General features: G+C 38.2%; 1 protein-coding gene across 1 annotated transcript in view; it reads left to right on the top strand.

Annotated features, from left to right (window-relative positions):
• Positions 1-23,336, top strand: part of SGK1 (serum/glucocorticoid regulated kinase 1) — a 109,831-nt gene that overhangs the window by 38,432 nt on the left and 48,063 nt on the right. The gene's annotated exons all lie outside the window — the stretch shown is intronic.

The raw sequence follows: 23,336 nt of genomic DNA, 5'->3' as shown, positions 1-23,336 counted from the left end.
CAATTTTTTAATGCACATTTGTAAAGCTTCTGTGACGATATAGAATTGTGCTTTGGTTAGCTCATTGTACTAATTTTTTTAATAGACATTTTTCAGAGAAGTTTTAGGTTCACAGCAAAAGTGAGAGGAAAGTATAAAGATTTCCCAGATACTCCCTGCTCTCCCACACACACATGTATAGTCTCCCCTGTTATCAGCATTCCCACCTCCAGAGTAAAATGTTTTAACTGATAAACCTAAATTGACAAAGCATTACCTGAAGTTCACAGTTTATATCAGAGTACCCTCCGGATGTTGTATGTGCAGTGAGTTTGGACAAGTTTATAATGGCATTTGTCCATCATTAGAGTTTGAAACTGTTAAAAGCCCTCTGTGCTATGCCATTTTATCCCTTCTGACCTCTGGGCCTTGGCAACCACTGAGTTTTTTACCGTTTCCATAGTTTTGCCTTTTTCAGATGCCATATAGTTGGATGCCATATAGTTGGTCAGATGCCATATAGTCGGTCCTAATTTTTTTATGCTGCTCCAAGAGTGACACAGCAATGATCTGATCAAGTAGTAATTCCTCATAAGTTGTTTGATCACACAGAAATCAATTTTTGCATGATTTAAGAAATATAAGAGTGATCTACAGGTTTATAGCTTCCACTAAAACAATTACCTCAATATGATCTGACCCATAAGAGAGCAATAAATGATTTTTTACTATTTTTCCCAAATTTACTCATATTTTACTGATTTATTTTTCCCTTCTACTCCAAAATTTGGGTTTTTTTTTTTAAATTTTGTTAATCCAAGAAAGACAAATAACTGATCTTAAAGGTTCTAAAATTTCAAAAATATCGTATTTTTAATTTATAACTGAATTAGACATATTCATTTTGACTTTTTAAAAACATTACATTAAATGTTATTTTTGTTACCATCTTACTGACATAAAGACACATTAAAAAGATAGAACATGTTATTATAAAGTACAATTAATTGTAATTTATCTTCCAATATATTATTTTAAATCAGAGCATCATAAAATGATAAGTTGAAAACTCCTCCCTCTTTTTTAAAAAATGGTGTTTTCCAGAGAAAAAGAAAACATTTTCTTGACAAAAAATGAAATACACTTGAATCTGATTTCCTTTTACCTTGCAGTATCACAATCATGGAAAAGTAATATCTACCTGTTTGTTTTTCTAGGGGTATTGAAATGATCAAATGAGATAATACATATGAAATATTTCATAATCTATTTAATACATAATGTTTAATACATATGAAATATTTCATAATCTATAAAACACCATGACTTATATTTGGTGATCTACATATTAGCTATGCCTGTGAATCTGTAACACTAAATTAGACTTCCATGACTACATTAGCACTTTGCTGATCCATGAACATTGTTGTGGAGCATTTGTTGTTTAGCGAGACACTGGCTCAAATCCAGGTTGGTCATAAAAAGGAATAAATAGATTCTAAATGCAAGGATTGGCAAACTTTTTCTGTAAAGGGCCAAGCAATAAATATTTTAGGCTTTGCAGACCATACAGTCTCTATCACTTCTATTCCTCTGTGCTCTCATAGGGAAAGCAGCCACAGATAATTTACAAATGAATGAGCCTCACTGTGTTACCAAAAAAACCTTTCATTTACAGAAACTTGTGGCTAGTCCTCCAGCCATAGTGTGCAGACTCTTAGGGTCTAAAAGAAATTACCAGCTCCTTAGATTCTAAAGAACTATTCATGACTTAGAGCAGAGAGAAAGGGAGTTGTAGAAATCCTATAGAGAGCACAAAATGCCTGGCAGTAAATATTTACTTGAGGGTCTACTATATGCCCCATTTATTTGGAGCTGGGGATAAATTAATGAGTAATGGAATTCCATACAAAAGGAAACAGTAACAAAGAGTTGGAAGGAATTTAAAGCAACATTGTGATTCATCCTTGTACTTTATCTGAGATAATAGTGAATCATTCTCCAACTTACAATGGTACCTGGTTTTGACTTTGCTGGGTATTTTCTTAAGGTCACCACAAATCAAGAAGACACATAATAATTCCAAAACAAATCTACATTTTGTATTCCTATAGGCCTTAAGCCATGACATAGTTCCTTGACAAGGCACCTCTGTCCTTTCAGGAAACAGAGTATGTCATGAGAAGATGGAAATGTTGTGAGAGACAGAGGTCTCTAACAAGTAAGGACCCCAAGTTTTTCCCCTGACAATTCCTGATGTGGATTCTTTTAGGCAAGTGATTAATTCATCTTCCCCGCTCAATGTTCTCTCCTGTAAAAACTGAGATCATTCATGCTTGTCATTCCTTTTCTTTCCAGGAGTTTCTTATAGTAATTTGAAGTTGAGATGGGATTTTAGAAATCTTTTGTAAATGTAAACTTACAAATGTGTGCTCAACTCAAGCAACCTACTTTCTGGTACCAGTACTTCCACAAGGTCAATGCATGAACTTGAGCAAGTCACAAAACCTCTTAAACATCATATGATGGGCCTAACTTAATTAACTTTAAAAAGTCTTTTTAATCTGAGATCCTACAGTTGAAATGTGATGACCTATAAATGAAAACAAACTCTATATTTGATGTGTAAAGATAAAACATAGAAAATGAGGTGAGAATGTTTTAAATAAAATAAGAAAGCAAATAAAGTGCAAGCCCTTTATGAATAATTATGGTTTTTTCCTGACTTTAAAAATAGTATATTCTAAATGCTACTTTTAATGGCCAAACACTAAGAGTTATACTGCAGCTAGTTTGCGCCAGACTTTGCAAATAGTCTAGTTTGTAGTGGCCCTTAGACATGCTTTTCCCAAGGAAGAATCTGGGAAGTACATATTGCCAGTAAGTCACCCAGATGAATAACGATATTATAATGTTACTAGCATTGCTGTTTAAAATGGACTGTTTAGAAATTAAATAGACACTTCTGGGGGTATGATAAGAAAGGTGATTATAGAGAGCTGTGTAAGCTCTTATTGAATAATACTTGCTAGCTGAACTCAGTTGTAGCATTTTAGACCAAAGTCAACTTCTAGGCCATTAAGAAATGGAAACCAAATATTTTTTCAATGGGTGCGTGCTGACTAAGCATATTCACAAACTCTGTTCTGTCCCATATCTCTCACAGCACCTTCAGTATTAAGATCAATCAAAGTGGAAGGTAAAGAAAGGAGTGTTTTGGAGGGGCAAGGGTGTCCAGTAATAAGGAAAGCAAAGGATTGGATTAACCTGAACAAAAAAGCCCACCTCTCCTTCCTGTCTTAATGACAGTAAAAAACACATGCACAAACATATATGCATTTTGATTTATAATAGTGCTGGAAAATGAGGTATGCCATTGTATGGTGAAGGAATAAGTAAGAATCTTTGAAAAAAAAAGTAGATAGGATTATGAAGTTCATGAAGAAAACACAATTTCAAACGATCACATCAATGAATTGTTACAACAAATAGGAACACTGCAAGTTTATGTACTCAAAATAAGCCAGTAAATTAGAAAATTTTTTTAAAAATAGAAAATAAAGGTATTCCAAGCAAAATCTAACAAAAGGAAAATAGTTTATTTTTTTTCCATTTTTATTTCACTACTTTTATTTCACAGGGGCACTTAGATCTGTACAAACTCAGATTGATTTATTTCCTGAAAATGTGTTGCTGAACACAGTCTTTTTGAGGACCAGGGATTCTCTGTAGCCATTTAGGCTATTGAAGGCCACCCTGTCAACCTATCTCATGGAGGAGCAGTACCTTTCATCACTTCTGATTATCTAAGTGTCCGCTGGCGAAAGGAGGTAAAGAGGTTGGGTTTTGTTTTCCAGAATAAATCTCATGTCAATGATCTCCCTCTCACCAGCAATGGGGTATACAAGATAGGCCCCAACTACCAAAATCACATTCAAGAAAAAGTGTTAAGAATATAACCCAGGGATCCAATCCATTCGTGTTATCAGAGAAAGGTAGGCCTGGGTTGCGTATCAGGTACTTTGCTGAAGAATTAGAAGGTGATTTAGGCCAATTCAAAGAGAGGCTATAATTTTCCCATGATTGGTCTTGAATATCTTTCTGAAACAAACCACATGAATGGAACAATGGCATGGAACATAGCTGAAGTTTCTTATTATCAGACACTTTTTTCTATATATATATTTTTTTTTTTTTAAAGATTTATTTATTTATTTATTATTCATTTATTTATACAAGCACTGGGTACAGTCAGAAGCGCAGGAGGGTGAGAGAATTCACCAGAGCCAGAGCGGGGAGCAGAGCAGGCAGAAGGACAGAGGTACACTGCTGAGGGGAGCAGCGGGCGGCAAGAGAGGTCTGCGCGCCATGTGGGACCCTCCTCCAGTGGCGGGGAGCAGCCGGGGATCGAACTGGCGCTGCAGAGGCTGTGGGCAGCTTCGCAACCCAGCACTCAACCGCTGCGCCACAGGGGAGGCCCTTTCCTATATATTTTATTTCTTTGTATCTAGACATTCCTCTATCAATGAGATATTCTTAAATTTTCATCCACTAGTGGTAAATATGACCATAATCTTAAAAATGTATGATTCTTTTCCACAACTTCCATAAACAAGAAAACACATTATATTTCTGAGAGTTCTGTTTATATCGAGAGAGCAATAGCATTGTGTTCCCCTAAGTACAGTGAGGAAATGTGTGATATTAGACTGTTTGGGTTTTTTTTTTTTTTTAACTTAAAAGGAGAGTAGTTTTAGTAATATATATTTTATTTTTTTAAAGATTTATTTTATTTATGCATACAAGAGTGGGGATATAGGCCAGAGGTGTGGGTTAGGGAAGGGAGAGCGAGGACCCACAAGAGACAGAGTGGGGAGCAGAACCAACAGATTGACTGAAATACAAGTTTTAGACAGAGTAGAATATATGACAAATATATTTGAAAGGAATAAAGGAATATTTTACATTGATGAAGATATCTACTAAGAATATAAAAATTCATAAACCTTTAACCTTTAAGCCCTTAACAATATACAAGGAAATATTTAAAGTCATAACCAATAAAAATACAAAGAAATATGGGCAAATTTATGTAATGAAGGGAGATTTCTAGTATACTTCTTCCAGAAATCACCTGTTCAAGAAGACTGAAAATATGTTCAGGTTGAGGATTTCAATAAAACAATTAATCAAGTGTAATTTGAATCTTAATTAAAAATATACATTATTTTAAGCATACATGGAATAATTAGAATCTAATTCTGATCAATAATTAGATCATGAAGCATATTTCATCAAATTCTAAGAAGCAGAAATCACACAGGTCACAAACTGATTACAATTTGATAAAATTAGAAAATAACAAAAATATGAGAGTCAGTCATCATCCCCAGCCAATTCATCCACCTGGAATTCACAAAAACCCTTCCTAATAACTCTGGGCTTACATGGAAATAAAAAAAGAAATTAAAAACTATTATAAGTGTTTATAATACCACCAGGGAAATCCAAGTGGAAACAATGAAATTCCTTTTGTTCTTTATCAGATTGTCAAAGTTTGAAAAGACTTAATGGTATGTAGGTAGAGTAGGGGCCAATTGCTATTTGTACAAGAGGGTTTGGGGGGGCAAACTTTCTTTCTTAAAAATTTTAAAATGTCATTTGATTTGGCAAATCTATATCTCCACCCTAAATATATACTTGCTTGTGTGATAATGGGGATAGGTACAATGATATCAATTGCAGTAAAGGAGATGGTAAAAACAAAAAAAAAGACAAACATATCACTGGATGACAAAATAATAAACTCAGGGAATTATTAATGATGGCATATCCATAATATGGTCTACTACATAGCAGTTAAAATCATATGTTTGCACTGACACATCGCAATGTATATTAAATTAAAAAACAAGTTGAAGAGAACACATATATAGTATTGCCACATTTATTTTTTAATAAATGTTGTAGTTCTCTACAACATTTACAACATGTCGGAGCAGGAATGGCCACTGAGCAGGTTTTCTGATCCAGCAGACTGGGTAAAGGAGGAGTCAGAGTGCTCAGTGGTTTCTGCAGGTCTTTTATTGGGGTTCTCCAGGCATACGACAGGCAGGGGTGCTGGGGGTCTGGGAGGCTGGCAGGCCTCCCAGGCCACAGCAAGTCTTCATTCTGGGCTCTCCGACCTTCTGTCTCTCCCTGGGCTTCTGCTGCTGCTGGCATCCCTGTGACACCGCCCTTAAAAGCCCAGTCTTAGCCCAGCTGAATCCCATCTACCTATGCCCACACCCTACTCCAGGTGCCCGCCATCAGGCATGCATTCAGGACCACAAGGATCCATCATCCATCCTGATGGTGGGAGGGCAGAAAAGTCTGACATTTTTTCCTTACCCTACACAACACATACAAGATGGGAGTGTGTGTGTGTGTGTAAATGCAAATAAAAAGATCTGGAAGTGTATATGTGTAGGGTAAGGTAAAATGTCAGGCTTTTCTGCCCTCCCACCATCAGGATAGATGATGGATCCTTGCGGTCCTGAATGCATGCCTGATGGCGGGCACCTGGAGTAGGGTGTGGGCATAGGTAGATGAGATTCACCTGGGCTAAGACTGGGCTTTTAAGGGCGGCTTCACGGGGACGCCAGCAGAAGCCGAAAGAGAAGCCGAGAAAGAAGCAGGAGAAGCTGAAAGAGAAGCAGAGAAGGCCGGAGAGCCCAGATAGAGTGAAGACTTGCTGGGGGCTGGGAGACCTATCAGCCTCCCGGCCCCCCAGCACCCCTGCCTGCTGTGTACTGGGTAAATCCCAATAAACAACCTGCAAAAACCACTGAGGACTCTGAATTCTCCTTTACCTGGTTTGCTGGATCATAGAAAACCTGCTCACTGGCCTGGCCTGCCCCTACAATATGTCAAACCAAAATGGTGATTACTACCTTACAAAGATTAGAATTGAGAGGTGATGAGACGGGGCAGAAGAGTCAAGAAAACCTTTAGTTTTGGTTAATATTGGTTGAATTTTCAAAATCATAGTAATCTATTACCTGTAAGTTTTAGGAAAATACCATGCTTACAACTCAGTCCTGCTGGTAGAAAATCAGGTGCTATCATAAATGCCTCATGGCATGAAACCATTCCATCATTACAGAGAAAGACATGTAGAAAATTGAAAAACTCACAATACTTATGCCACAGCAGTTTTCTTTTACTTCTGTCAGTTGTTTTGTCCTGCCCAGTGTGATGTTTGTTTGTATGTGTCTATTTTCTAAGCTCCTTGTTATCATTAAATCGAATGTGTTCCTTTTCTCTACTCCTAAGGCCTTGTATATTAAGCGTATTAATATGCTCTTTTTTTCCCCTTTGCCTTCACCAGCTGAAATTAAAATTTTGTTCATGCAGTCTTTTTTAACATGAAAAGGCGAGACTAAGACAAAACTCTGCAGCCTAGGGTGGCCATAAATCACATGCATTCCAGAAGCACTGCATGCCGAGGGCTCACAACTGATTCTCATTAACTTTGCCCGCTCATATGGGATAGATTTGGCTGAGTGAGGATTTCCTCAGAATTCTCTGTCGGTCTTTCAGTTGAAGGCAGCTCAAAATGTGCTTAGTCAGCAGCCAAAAGCTGAGGCCACTTTACAGCCAGTGCACTCTGAGCTGTTTCTAAATCCTAGGGAAGTCAGTTCTCTGGAAGAAGACTTCACACTTGGGGAAGTTATTAACCATGTAGTACAAATAGAAGAAGTAAATTGACATCATCTTTGACATGATTAAATATAAGGTCACAGACTCCTCTTCCTCCACAGCAAGTCACCAAAGACAGTACTGGAAGGTGCTTTTAATGAAGGTCAGCGTCCTAGAGTTCTGGCAGGTAGTCTGACCCGAGTGACACGCCAGCTTTGGATCTCTTCCCTCCATCCAGTAGGCTACCAAGGCTCAAGGGGTGCTGTATATTGCTTCTCAAAAGTATTGAGCTGTTTCTTTAAAGCCGAAGTAGCTCGTAGTAAAGTGGTCAGCTGAGGAATAGTTTCCACACTGCTTTAGTTTCATAGTCTTGAGTTTTTCTGATCTTTCTTAGGAAAAGACTATAAAATGGAGTTTTATGAAAAAGGCTTATAGAAAATAAAATAAAATAATGGTGCTTCAAATGGTCCTCTTCCCCTAGTTTCCTTGACATGGCGTTTTAGGGTCTGGGGGGATGTCTGCTGATTTCTGAGCTTGTCACCCACAATAGCATTTGCTCTGCACCAACTTTTAACCCTTGTAGTCCTGGAAAAGGCATTTACCACTTTAAATAAAAGAGTAGACTACCAAGGGAGGAACATGGAAAAGTCAATTTTCTTTTGTTCTGTCTATTTAGAATGTGAGTGAGGGAAAGCATACCATCTGGAACCAAAATCCTGGGTTCTATACCCAGCTCTGCCACTGAGGCTCATGTGAACTCACACCTGCTATTTGATGTCTTGAGACTCACCTGCAAGTCTAGAACCCCCTTTGGCTGATGAGAGGACTGGGAGCAAGTGAGGGAGCACATGTGGAAGCTCTTAAAACAAAACCATGAGCCACACCTGGATATTATTAGTTGGCAAATTCACCTAAGGGAAATAAAAGTTGAAAAGACTTTAAAGCAAGTAAATTAGTCCTAAACAAACATTCATCACCGTTCTAAGCTTTCCTAATTAAAATAATAATAATAATAATAATAAAAGACTACTTAGAAAATAATGTCTTGAGAAACACTAAAAATTATTTATTAAAGTTGCACTCTTAGGATAATGAAAATTCCTATTATCACTGTTGTCATCATTTATTTGAATATTATATTTACTACTGAGGCAGACTTGGCAAAAAATAGTTTATCTAAAATAAAATACAAAGGCTATATTTTAAAAAACATGTTTATTTCAGGCAGGGATGTATGAAATAGAAGAATGCTACAGGTTTCCTTTTGCAGTTTTTAATACTTTTTTCCTTTGTTTCATGGTAATTTGAAATGCCCTCAATAACTTTCAAATCCAGTAATTGTCTTTGGCTTACAGTCTAAGGAAAGATTACCTTGTCATCCTGTCACTCCTGCTAAGAGCTATTGGTTAGAAAATTCCCATTTTTAAGATTCACTTCTCTTTGTATAAATCTACCTGTCCCCTGATTTTATCCATGATTTCCAAGAATTATGCAGGAATTATTATAACAACATTATTGATATTTTTAAAAAGAATTCCATTTCCTATGTATGCCAACTGTATTTACTTTCTTATGTCTTCTTTCAACTTTTCCCCATGGATACTTATTTTGAACACGATTATTGTTATAGTATATATGTGATAGTGAAGCTGTTTTATAATTTAATTTTATTGAAAACATTTGTATGTTGTAACATAAATGTAATAATTATCATCATGGCTAACTTGCATCAAATTGAGCCCATTATATGTAACATATACCTACTGTTAACCCTTTTATTTTATTTTTTTTTTCTTTTTGATAAGTTGCAAATGATTTTCCTTAATTTTAATGAAGCCATAGTAGAAATTCCTACTATTAGAGTAGAGTCTGAAGATAATTATGGTTCTTGTCAAAATACTCTGGAGACCAGTTTAGAAAGTCAAATCAATAAAATGCCACCAGCCTCATATGGATAAACCTACTCCATGAACACTTCGTCCCTTAAAGGCAGTGGCATTTAATTTAATCAAATCAGACTTCATTGATGTGATATATATTTCTTTGATTACCAAAAAAAGTGATGGAATTTTTTTTTATTTTTCAATTTATTACTTGTAATTTCTCATGAGAATTCTTTCACTTTATCCTTGCCTCTTTACCTCTTAGAAGTATGTATTTATTTTCATCAATTTAAATGAATTATTTCTGCATCGATTTAAACTGTCTTTCAATCCCATCTGTGGCAGTTTTTTCCTATTCTGACTCTTGATTATTACATTCACAAAAATGAGCTAGGTCTGCTTCTTGTACCATTAGGAAGGAAATATCTATGTTAGTGTAAAGCTACAATGAACATACTTTCTTTCCCCTCAAAAGTTACAGAGCAAGACCTTGCTATCACAAAAGGGTCACATGTGCCAGAAGGCGAAGTCCTGGTGGAGTGTAAGCACCTCTGTTTCTGTGCCAGGTGCACCCAGCAGGCTGGGTCCTGCTCTTCTAGGAAGACTTCCCTATTTCCAGTTCTGTTTTCCACAACTCTTAGAGCCAGGAACCCATCTCTTTCTCTTCCAAGGCGAGGGCTGAGATCTGGAGAGGAGTTTTACCAGGTTCCAGGGAAGTAGCAGCATGGACTCCAGGTACCTCTCTATTCCTTTTACATACCACCAAATGATCACTTCACCCATTATGGGGCACATGTTTTTATATATATGGAGACATGATTGAAGTAGGACTTTGTGGTAAAACCAGGTGATGCCTGCACTCAGCTCACTTCATTTTTATTGCCTAAGGCATACCCACCAATATGCCTCTTTCCAGGGCCTAAGCCTGGAAAGGGCTAATGTAATCCATCCAAGCTATTGAGGACATAAAATATTCTAAGAAAATAACTCCCTGCCTTCTCCTGGAAACCTCTAGCCAGTGGTTACACTTACCCCTGGGTTGGAGCTCATGTTGTTGGCTCTTATTATATGTAACCAAATCTTTCCCACTTCTAATGAAACATATTCCTTTTAGTAAAATATTTCCCAGAAACCATATGGTTATATTCCACTAAAATAATATCCTTAGTAGTTTCAAGACTTTAAAAAATTTAAATGATTTTTTCTCACTTTATAATTATATATTTCTTCTTGGATTGCTTATTAAAACAATAAAATTTATAAAATAGCATCCCTATAGTGTAAACTACTTTCTAAAAAATCAAGTTTAAGAAAAATGTAAAGAATTTGGGGGGGAAATTAATGATCATTTCTTTAAACAATATTTCAAAATGTATCTTTGTTGACATGAAAATTCTTTTTATCAAATTTCTTAAAAAAGAAATTATACTGATGAATATCACCTTGATTTCCTAGTCACATAAAGTAAATTGCTTCTCGTTCATTCTGCTTACACACAGAGCCTTTGGTAAACACTTAAATGTGCCAAGACACACATTTATCCATGGTGTTCAGGATAAATAAATCATACTGTTTTCATTTGTCACTGATGTTAGATCACCTTGTCTTTGTGAGCTAGAAAATAAATCAATCTATTTCTAGCAAGTAGTAAAGCTCAATTTGGGTGACATCCTCCCTTGAAAGAACCATCACTCCTAGAAAAGTACACCAATATTATTGAAGTAACTCAGCTATATTCAATAAGAAGACTAAACTTTTCTTATCGACCTTGAGTACTAAACATTGATATAAGAAGTCCCAAAAACTCCCTTTGAAGTCAAGCTAAACTCCAAAGTGTGCCATTTATAATTTTAGTTTACTTTTCCAGTGTCCACAGACTTGTGTGTATAACTACACAATTCTATTTTCAATTCACTATTCTCTTACTCTGGTAGGCAGTTTTCCTTTAAAATTGATTTTGAAATGACCATTTCAGGAGATTGACCTAGATTTCGACTTGAGGACAAATATATGAACTCAACACCTCTATCTGGGTTAGGGAGTTATGAGACAGGTGACTCCCTAGGTGACTCCCTACTTAAATAACACAGGAAGCAGGGATAATAAATCTTCATAAATTGGAAAATGATAAATGCAGTTACTTGGTAGTGCAAAAGAAGAAAAGAAAAGGAAAGGAAAGAAAAAAAGAAAAGGAAAGAAAGTAGAAGCAGGGAGAGAGGCAGGGAGGAGAGTGGAGAAGCTGAGGGAAAAGGAAAAAAAAGAAACAAATGAATGGATATCACATTTCTCTTCTTGGCTAGAATTACAGGTATCAGCAGCACTGAGTTATTTTTCAAACAAGCAATCTGATTCCTACCTTTCAAGTAGTGGCCATCTATGCAAAATGATGAAAGAGACCCCAGAATACTATCAATAGATCTCCCTTCAGCTCAAGACGGAGACTTGGTTTATATTAACTCAGTCTCTATTTTCAGTCAGGTAGTAAGTACCCCCATACACTATTTTGAAAAGAGGGGGAATTCCTGACAAGTACTAGGTGGTTTTTAAAATACCTCCGGTATCTACTACCATGGGGGCAGGGTTAGACTGCACATAAGAGGGTCGTATAACCCACTACTTTGGGGTGGGGTGGGGCAGTCAATGAAGCCATACAGTAGATGAGAAACCTAAATTTAGAAATGAAGTGCACAGGCAGATGGGATAAATAACCAAAGTCCTAGAGGACTAAAGTAACAGTAATTTTGGACCAAGGAATATGAAGCTGCGCTGAGAAACAAGAGTTTAGATCATGAAGACCTTTCACAAGGTATTTAAAACAACTTATACCCTATCCTCAGAAAACAAAGATCCATTTAAATTTTTTAATCACAACTGTGTTATCATTAGGCATAAGAATGCATGGGAGTGAGTCAAATTCCAGAAATTCTTTCCTTGGAGATTTATGGCTTCAGGATTAAGGTTTATGGCTCTGACACTGTTGAGGATAAATGTGATTGAGATTTAGTACAATAAGCTCAATTCTTGTTTTGCAAAGAGAAACAAGTATCTAGATTTGGATAAGGGCAATATTAACCAAAGAGCTCTCATTACTGAAGTAGGAAAAAGTGATTAGAAAGAAGAGTCTGAAACAATGAACACATTTAATCATTTGCCAAGTTGGTCATTATTTAATGATTGAAGAGAAAGGGTAAAATTAAGATGTATGAGAATTGAAAAGCTTCAAAGAAGATGGTAGTTCCAGGGAGGAGACAAAGACAGAGAAAGGAAACACTAAGTGTCATAAAAATGGTTACAGGCTTTACCCATTTTGTTTGACTTGAGACACCTGTCTCTTGGAGAGGCCGGGCCTGCCTGGGTGGCTGTCAGGGAGTGTGCTCTGTTAGGATCGCTGTAAATGAGTAAGCAGAAGCTGTAAAAGGTGGTGGAAAACAGATGTTTCTAAGATGCCTCTGAATGTGTGTCATCAGTCTTTGTATGGGGAGATGATATTATTGACATTGTATCAATGCTGAGGGTTGTTCCTAGATTAAAGATTGGATTTGTTCTTATTTATACTCTCTTTCCTAATCTCGCTGAAGACTGATGGTAGGAATTCTCAATAGACTTGGAGGATTAATCTAACTGACTTTCTCTGTGCTTGAACAAAGGCCTTGGTCTTTTAGCACGATAGTAGTATCAACTACACTAATCATACCCATGGTTTGTCATACATACAACATAAAAAAACAAACAGAATTTGGGCAAGTATTTTTTTCAATGCTTTTTTTTTTTTTAACCAGTGATGAATGCAGAAGTTCCCATTTTTTCCATAATAGAAATCATAACAGCTGTGAGAACTAGGCTGTTTAATCAAAGGTGCAAGTAGTTGTCACAAGGCTTTATTTCATGAATTAAGTCTAAAAGCTGTATGTACTTTCATGAAGTCTCCTAATGGGATGGTAATGGTTATTACGGATGATAACATTTATTTAGACAAGTCAGAAATATCAAGTATGAAAGATGTTTAAAGCAAAAATGCCATAGACTGTTGCCCAAATGCACAGGCTAAAATTACCTATAATTTCAGGGAATGACATAAATTGTATTACAGAGTTGTCTCTGGATTTCATCTCATAGTTAAGGACAGCCTATAAATCATTGACATGACTCATGGGTCTCAGGTATGGTGCATCTGAAATCTAGCACCTGCTTTCCCAATCTGGTAAGCTACATTCATGTCCAAACACAGTAGCCATATTTTCAGTCCTTTAGTATTGAGAGGATGAGCAAGTTTAAACTAAAAGAGTTCATTTCCTCATGTCTAAACTGTGCATTTAACCCATAAAACAGGATTTTTTTTTTTTTTTTTTTTGTAGAGCATTTCAGAGGTGAATGCTATTTTGGTTTCTGTGTTTGGGATTTTGGATCAGCCATATATAGGTAAATGTTATAAAAGACCCCAGCAGGTGTGACTTTGAATTGAGGTCATGCAACAAGTGGCAGAATGCTACATTAACTTCACCTTGGGGAAATCCAAGCTTTGTACTTGCCACACAGGATGTTTAATGAAAAAAGGGATTTTCCCCTCTGCTTTGGAACACATTGCTTCCTTCCCCTTCCTCAACTCTACATGTAACAATATGCTCAATCAGTGAGCAAGTTGCCCTTTCATGGGTGAGTGCATTGAGTGTAGAGCCATAAAGGATAGGAAGTGAGGGAGTTTGAGCACTATGAGGACAGGAACCCCCTGAGCACATTGGGTAGCTGATCACATTTCTGGGCAGGATATAAAATATGTAGCTTGATATAAAATGTATAGCTATATGTAATATGCGTATATATATAATTATTTAAAAATTGCCAGCCCACAAATGTATCCAACATTGCCCAAGTTTGGTGTTAGATCTCTATTCAAAGCCCAGCTCTCACATTCAGCAGCTCTATCCTTGAGTTTTCGTATCTATAAAATGGAAAATAATACGAACTAAATAAGGTTGTGAGGTTTAAGTGAGAATTTTTCTTTCCATGGTCTCCAAAACCACTCCTATTTTGCAAACCCTAAAAAAAAAATTAAACAGGCCTACACAAAGAACACTACGTGGTGATCTGAGTCATGTGTTATGTGCCCAGTCCACTATTTCTCTTTACCTTGTAATCTGTGTCATTGGGTACTATACATCTGAATCATAAACCTCCGTCCTGTGTCTTCTTTTTTTTTTTTTAGGAAAAAGAGAATTAAAAGAGGTCACAAAGCAAGTACATTATTAAGTGAGTTTGTGTGAATGTAACTTTTGTAGAACAAAAGAGCTTCTTACTAGTTTTGGTACCATGGTGGACTTATTTCTAGTCTCAGTTGTTGGGTTTCATTTCCTAATCTCTTGAGTTAAGCCAGTGAGAAAACATGAGTAAATCTCTTTGAGTTTGCCTTTCTCTAGGGTAAAATTTTTAAGATTCCAGATATAATCCATTCTGAAGGCTATATCTCCTCTGAATACTTATAATTGACAATAACCACACAGATTATTTGCCCAATCCACATCAGAACCTGGAATGTTGACCCACTGAAGTTCCTCCTGGAAGAGATTTTTCTATATAATCTCAAGAAACACAATAATAAGTAGGTGTGTGTTTATCTTTAATTCCAGGAGATTATTGCTACCTTAAAGACTACACTATTACTACCTAAAACATAAATAAAATAACTTCTTGAGTTTTTCATCGTTTAGTTTTCTCAAATTCGTTTTATTATTTTAAACTTTAACCTCATCAATACTTAATTTTCCTCCATCTATAAAGATAAAATGCAATGAAGTTTCAGAAATATAAATAACAATGATTTGTTTATTGATAAACAATGTCTTGGGTTTTCTGAGAACAAGTTAGACAGCACAATTCATTTGTGCTGGGTTAATGAATAATAAAGTTTAGACAATTGCTAGCAATTGAGAGTTTTCAAGGATTGTACCTTAAAACTGCAAGCTACAATAAAAATAACAAAGCTGTAATTTGGTGTAGGGTAGATGAAGATTGCTCAGGCTTTTGCTCTATTGGCCTCTGTGGCTATCACCAATGACCTTGATGCAGGAAGCACTTGGGAACATGGACTCAGGGCATGCATGCCTGATGGTGGACACCTGGAGTATGTGTGGGCATGCCTAAGTGGGCACACCTAAGCCTGGAGGCTGAGCATATAAGAGGACTGTGTGGCAGAGTGCAGTGGAGAGTAGTAGAGGATGCCAGCGAGCCCAGCAATTTGCTGGGGGTTAGGAGGCCTCCCAGCCTCCTGCCCACCCTCCCCCCAGCCTCCCCTGCCCCGCTTCCCCCCTGCCTGCCCTGCATCTAGTTGTCTTGCTACAAGTGGTATAGAAAGATTATTAAAAGCCTAAAAAAAAAGGTCACTGAGGGCTCCAGGACTCTCCTTCACCCATCTGCCCGGTCCATAGAAAACCTGCTCTTGCCTTCCTGCTACTACAACTGGCGTGCATGGGCAGGAGTATGGAGCCCTCAGAGACCTCTGGAGAGATTGAGTGGGTGGCTAGCCACAAGTTTGTAGGTCTCAGTGGCCAGCCTCCTTTTTGTGTGGGCCTCCTGAGTCCCCAGTGCAGGTGGAGAGGACTCTGCACACGGTGGGGGAGACATTGGAAGGACATGGTGCCTGCTTGGAGGCAGGGCTGGGGATTGAGTGTTCCCTCACAGCTCTGCAAATGGAGTCCAGACAACATTGGAGGTGCCATGGCGGCACAGGTGGTGCACAAAGTTCAGGAGCTGCAAGAAGCACTAAAGACACTACAGGAGCGCAGGAGGTAGATAAGGTCTGGGAGCCACGGGGGAAGACCTCGTGTGGAGGAGATGGCCTGCGAGGACCAACCCACTGCCCTCCACAGAGAAGAAAGGACCATGATTCATCATTCAGAGTTCAATCAGTGCTGACCCAAGTAAAAAAAAAAAAAAAAACTGATTTGGACTAACAATCTAGCCAGAAGGCTGGGGAACTTTGGCACATTGATGTTATGTCTATGGGACCCTAGGGATGGATGGGATCATTTGTACACCCCAGGAGATGAAGATCATGGTGGACCTAAAGCAGCCTTGTGTGAAGTTCTCTGCAACCAGGCAGGGGAGATGTATCAAAAAAAGACAACTTAGACAAGGCAAAAGCTGGTGCCAATGTTGGGAAGACCTGAGTAAGTTGCTAAGCAGCTGAAGGATGTTAAAGAAGGTGGGAGAGGACCTCCCTGGTGGCTCAAGGGGTTGAGTCTCAGCACTGTGACTCTATCAGCAGCACAAGTTTGATCCCCAGACAGGGAGCTACCCACATGGCACAGCAGACCTCTCCTGTCTCGTCCGCTGCTCCCCTCAGCAGTATATTTCAGTCAGTCTGCCTGTTCTGCTCACCACTCTTTCTGGTGAATTCTCCCACCCCACCCCCATACCTCTGGTCTATACCCCAGTTCTTGGATGCATAAATAAAATTAATCTTTTTAAAAAAAAAAAAAAGGCTTGTGAGCCTCTTCAAATCACCTGTGGGTGATGCCCTGTTCACTTCTGAATAAGGGTGAGGTGCTGAGGAACCTTCCTCTGGGGACAGGTGGGGAACGTGGCTTGTGGTGACCACAGCCAAAGAGAGGACCAGAGAGAGGCCACATGTGGAGCTTGTATTCGCAGATTCCCGGCCCATGGCAGGTGCAGAGTTGGCCTGAGTGCAGGGGTTTACTTGTCGCATTGGTGATTATGAAAACCGGATGTTGGAGTGACAGCAGTGAGGACCCCTGGGGATTGAGCGATTTCCCCGAAAAGACTACAGAGTGTGTCATCTATCTGAGAGAGTGTGCATCCTGTGGGCGTATGTGGTGTGTGGCTTGTGACTGAAACCATAACCAGAAAAGGACAGGAAGCCTGATGGCTCCTGGAGTGTGACAGCAGAAGCTGTCAGTGAATTGAGTATATCCCCTTTCCATGAGCAGTGTCTTCAGTGGAAAACTTGATGTATCATCTACTGGAGCCAGTAACCATCTTGTCTTTTTTGCCTCCTGGTTGGGTGCCCTGACTGGGCTCAGTTGTATTCTGTTTTATTTTTGTTGTTGTATTCAGTAGTAGTCTGTTTACTTGTGGGCATGGCTGCAGTGTCCAATACACCAGGGACACTTAAGTGTAGATTGTACAGTGAAAAACCTGAGGGGGTGGATTGTAGGGTAAATGAAAATTGCTCAGGCTTTTGTGCCATTGGCCTCTGTGGCTATCACCTGCAGCCTTGAATGCAGGAGGTGCTTGGGTGCATGGGCTCGGGGTAGGCATACCTGATGGCGGGCCCTTGAGTATGGTGCAGGTGTGTGTAACTGGGCACACCTGAGCCTAAAGGCTGAGCATAGATGGGTGTCAAGAGGCCCATGTTTCAGGGAGCCCAAGGAGGTCCCCCTGTCCAACTGATTACCTCACTACAAATGGCACAGAAATGTCATTAAAAGCCTCAAAAAGCCATTGAAGTCTCCAACACTCTCTGCTGGCTCTGCCCTGCTGCCTGTCTGCACTACATTGGGTATATAATGAGTTGTCCCACTTCAGCTAGAATATATAAAAATATATTCTTTATTCTCATGTTAATCTGTTATGGTGGTTCTACATTTTCTATTTCTAATGGCAAAAGATAAAAAGGGAAATGTCTCAATCACAATACTTAGAAGTATTTTTTATTTGGGAAGAAATGAGAATCTTTTCTTCCAGGTTTTTTTTTTATGAGTTGAGATACCTGTTCAAACTATTAGCATATCCATCCAGTTCATGCTTAATCAATGACTACTGTTTTGAAGATAAAAATTCTATGTGTTCAAAGTGTCACAAAACAACATTGGAGCTGCTTCACCACTCTGATCTAGACCACCCATCTCCCTCACTCATTTCTTATCTCAACATTTATTTTTATTTTATTTTAGCATTGTATTATTTTTTATTGAAGTAATGTAGGTTTACAACACTATATGCGATTCAGAGATATAGATTCACACCTCTTCCCATATGTTACTATACCACACTCCCACTAGGCATCCATAGTCCTCCCTTTACTCAGCACCCCGCCTTCCCCCTCTGGTAGCCTAAATTCTACAATTTCATTTTAACATCAAATAGAAGAACTATCTAGATCAGCAGTCAATCCCATTGCTACCATGTTCCTCATCCTTCAACTCAGCGGATCCTGAGTCCTACTAGCACCATGACCATCACTGCAGCCAGCTCTCTCCCTCACAGTTTCATTCTCGCTGTCACCTATCCTTTTTCTCACTCAGTGACACCATGAATACCCTTGCTTTCCTTTCTATAGTATCTTCTGGGATTGTTGTCACTAAATTTTAAGTCAATAAACTCATTCTTATAAACCTTGCTAGGCCCTCTCATTCCTATTGTACAAGTTTGTAATATGTGCCATTTATTAATAATTTTTTAGTCAAGTGTGCTTGGAAGACACTAGATTAGATGTTTTAAAAACTTCATTTGTGTTCTTCAATAAGTGTTCCCCAGATACACAAAAACCTCCTTTGAAGAAGCATCTTCAGGAAAGTGTTGCCTTAGTTGAGATTTGACTTTCTGCTAAAAATGGCCCCTCTCCAGCACCCATGAGCATAAAAAAGGCTGTTTTTTCAGCCTCTCCCTGGAAGCCAAGAGATTGACAGATGCTATCTTAGTCTTCGAGAACTTCACTATATTTACTCATTTATATGCTCTGTTGTCATCATCTACTAACCTCTAAGACTTCTTCCTACTCTTTAGTCACTTTATTGCTAGATGTATTAATTTCCTCTCTAACAATTATCCTGGACCAATTCATTATTCACATTTGATTCAACTAATGATAATAATAGCAATAATGATAATACATCATTTTTAAATGTCTACTGCACACCATAAATATCTTTAACATCAAACATGCATTATCTCATGTATTCTCCATAACCACTGTAGAAAAGAGACTTCTGATTTGCTGATGAGGAAAATACACTATTTAACAAGTCCAAGGGCATACAGAAAATTAAGTGGCAGAACCACTTAATTCAGAGTCATCTTAGGCTGACTTGAAATAATCTTTGCCTGTTTTATAGTTATTCAAACTCTTTCCCCATGCCTCCCCAACTCCACTCCTTCATCATGGCATGGTCATTTCTTGGATCTTATGATGATCTCAAATGACTCCTTCTCCAAATTTTTAAACTCTGCAATTCCCTCTTGAGTAAGACATTCCACCTCCAACTCTTCCCTCCCTTCAGTGCCCTGCCCTTCTCCTTCATCTGCCCTCCAGTTCTTTCCCTTGCAACTCTTTGTTATGTAGACACCATCATCATCTGCCACAGCTTCTTGTCTTCCCTTCACTCACTGGATAGTCCTGCAGTGCATTTAACGTGGAGTGGACCCTATAAGGTGTTAATAGCTTGTAGATAGCTTAGAGCAAATATGACACCCATTTAATTTGCCAGCAAGATTATAAACAACAGGTCATCTATGAGAGCAGCCTTCTTCACCCACAAACTGATGCCAGCAAGCACATGCTCTGTCTTCTAGAGTCAGCTTCAAACGTCTGTGCTCATTACTGGCTCCTCAGTGGTCCTTTCTCTCTGTGCCCAGCAAATATCTGAAAAATCACAAATTGATGTGCTGTTAGGATCAGAAGGGGCTGTAAAAGTCATATTACCCAACCCTTTCATTTTACAGATAAAGAGCCAAAGTCCAGAGGAGCCCATAAACTTACATTATCAGCAGAAATTACCGAAGATTAGATAAAGGTAACAATTTGCCTGGGCACTCTTAAGAAGGTTGTCCTAGTTTCAGATCTAATTCTGTTAGTGCACATACATTTTTCTTCATCAGTCACCTGTTGAGAGCATGTGTGTTATCAGAGGGAAGTAGGGCTGACCACTTTTTATAACTGCACAATGAGGTTCTTTCAGTTGGGTGGGATGCTTGGTCCAGATTTCCCTTGCACCAGATGGCTGTCTCCCAAAAGCCCCAAAGTTCCTGGGATCATTAGGATTCCAGATGTGCTTGCTACTGCAGATCTGGGGTAATGTGACTGCAGTTCACTTCTGGCCAAATGTGTGTTCAGCTGTTAGACTATATTCAGAAGCAAGTTTAGCAAGTACCTAATACATTTGATAATTTTATTTTTTGATTTTAGTCCTCAAAATAGAACATGATGCAGTATTTTAAGATATTCTGAATTAAGCAGTAAAAACCCTGCTGTATGAATAGCATGTTCTAGAAATGGATTGGAGAACATCTGAGACAGTCTAACTCCTGGCCCCAGAATTCCAATAGGTCTCCTTTCTTTATACATTGAATTTGTTCTGAATCTAATTAAACTATTTCCATTTTGCAAAATAACTCATTCTCTGTGCTAGTAAGATGTGCTCTGATATTAGAAAAAAAAATTGTTTTTACTTTAATGTGCTCCAGATTGGAGACCCTTATTAAGGTCAGTCTGCCTATTTCCCAGTTGTACTAATTAAGAGGACTAATTAAAAAGTATAATCATGCTAGTACCTCAGGATGAAAGTTTTGAGGGAATTAAAAAAACTGACTGTGCAAATAATGTGAGAAAATGAATAACTTTTGCCCCAACTTCATTAAAAAGTTTATTGTTGGTTGGTTTTTATTTTGTTGTGTTTGCCAGTTGACTTTAGTACCTATTTCTCAGGTTGCACGTCTCTTCTGGATATCTGCCATCTGGAAAGCAGTGCCAGAATCCACTTTCTTCATATAGCTGTTAGTGTAATTAATGCTGAAATGGACCTACCTCACTCTTGGTGCTAATGGGCAGAAGCCCATTTCTCAAAAGCAGTTTTCACATCTAGTTCTTGTCATTTGTGAAGGAGTTAAACAAGATTTCCAAGAGCCTCCTTCCATTCAAAGTCATTGATTCTCTAAGACCTTACAGTCACTTTCCTAATTCATAAATCAACCCACTTCTTGCTCTCAGGAGAAATAACCCAGGTGTACTTGGGCAGGAAGTTGGTTATTTACTTTTCTATGCAAAAGTTGGAAAAATGGAAGAAAGATTATTTTACCAGCTGGAAAGCAATCCTCTCCCAGCATTACAAATAATCTCTTTTTAAAAATTCTAGAGTACACGACAATCATACTCTAAAAAAAGAATTAAATCATATCAACAGAGAAGCCATCATATTGAAGAGTAATATTTGTATTCACATTTACACTGGTATGAAATTTTGTGAGGTAAGTGGATTACTTACAGTATATTATTCTCAATGGTGAGTTTATTCTAATTTATATCATCTGAGTTGCAAACGTGTCTTCTTTGCAGCCTTCCATATCTTTGCTTGAGAAAAGGTGGCAGGCTATTTTAGCTCAGTCAACTATGCAATAGTATATATTTTAAAAAGCTAGTACAAAACAGAACAGTAGAAAAACACCTTCCTAAAAAAAAAAAGAATGTATAAATGCAATTAGTCTGTTTTATGAAAATAAAACCAAGGACATTGAATCCCCCAAGTGGAATGTATTTACTCCACAGTGGCTTCATGTGTAGATAATACAGCAGCAGTCTTGGGGGTACTTGCTCTCCATACTTTGTTGTTCAACCATCGTGGTGGGAGATGCTGGGAAACTGAAAATAGCAATTCTCGCACCTGAATCTCATTAGCACTTAGTCCTTAATACCTGATTCTTGAAAAGGGGAGAATCAGAACTCAACAAGGAGCAAAGTATCCCATTCTGCAATTAGTGTCATTATCTCAAAAACCTTTAACATTCTACACATAGAAAGAGGCTATTTCAGGTATTTGAGTCACTGATGAACTTACCTCCAAATAGTCAAGTCTTAATGATTTTGTTAAAATCACTTATCTAGGGCTTTTGATGGAAAAAGCAAACCAGTGATGAAACATAGACACTATTACAGGAAGAGAAAGTGCCCAATAGTATGTAAAATGTGTAGGAACTGAGTCATATGTAATTTTTTTTAATTTATTCACTTCTATATTTTAGTTCCTGGAATCCCTCTTTCCTAACTGACTCACAATCTATTTTGGGATAAACCTGCCAGTACTTCAACCTTTCAGTATATATTAAAATTCATACTGAAAAGTGAGAGAGAAATGGAATAATCATATAATACTAACTAAGGAGCCTCACACACTGGTCTGTGCTAACATTGGACTTTGGCCTCTGTAGGGTAAGGAAAAAAATGTCAGGCTTTTCTGCCCTCCTGCCATCAGGATAGATGATGGATCCTTGCGGTCCTGAATGCATGCCTGATGGCTGGCACCTGGAGTAGGGTGTGGGCATAGGTAGATAGGATTCACCTGGGCTGAGACTGCTTTTAAGGGCAGTGTCACGGGGACCCCAGTAGCAGCCTAGCAGAAGCCGAGAGAGAAACAGAGAAGGCTGGAGAGCTCAGATAGAGTGAAGGCTTGGTGGGGCCTGGGAGGCCTGCCAGCCTCCCGGCCCCCCAGTACCCCTGCCTGCTGTGTACCTGGTAAACCCCAATAAAAGCCTGCAAAAAGCCACTGAGGGCTCTAGGACTCTGACTCCTCTTTTACCCGGTCTGCTGGATCAGACAACCCGCAGTGTCCTGTCCTGCCCATTACAGCCTCCAACTTGAGACTGACATAAATGGTCTGTGTTTTGAAATTATGTTTCCAATGCTGTAGGAAAATGAATTGATTAGAAATACCTAGTTAATAGTTTGACTCTGGATCTTGTTCTCTATTTGAAATATTTTTTCAACCGCCTATCAAAATTTCTATAATTTTTTACAATGAATTTTATTTATTTTTAAGCAACTATTTTCTTTTTTCTAAAAGGATTTAG

Source organism: Talpa occidentalis, unplaced genomic scaffold (assembly GCF_014898055.3).
Source record: "Talpa occidentalis isolate TD23 unplaced genomic scaffold, MPIMG_talOcc4v2.1 talOcc4.2, whole genome shotgun sequence".
Classification (NCBI taxonomy): Eukaryota; Metazoa; Chordata; class Mammalia; order Eulipotyphla; family Talpidae; genus Talpa; species Talpa occidentalis.
Note: the sequence above shows the minus strand (reverse complement) of the source record. Positions and strands in the feature narration are given on the sequence as shown.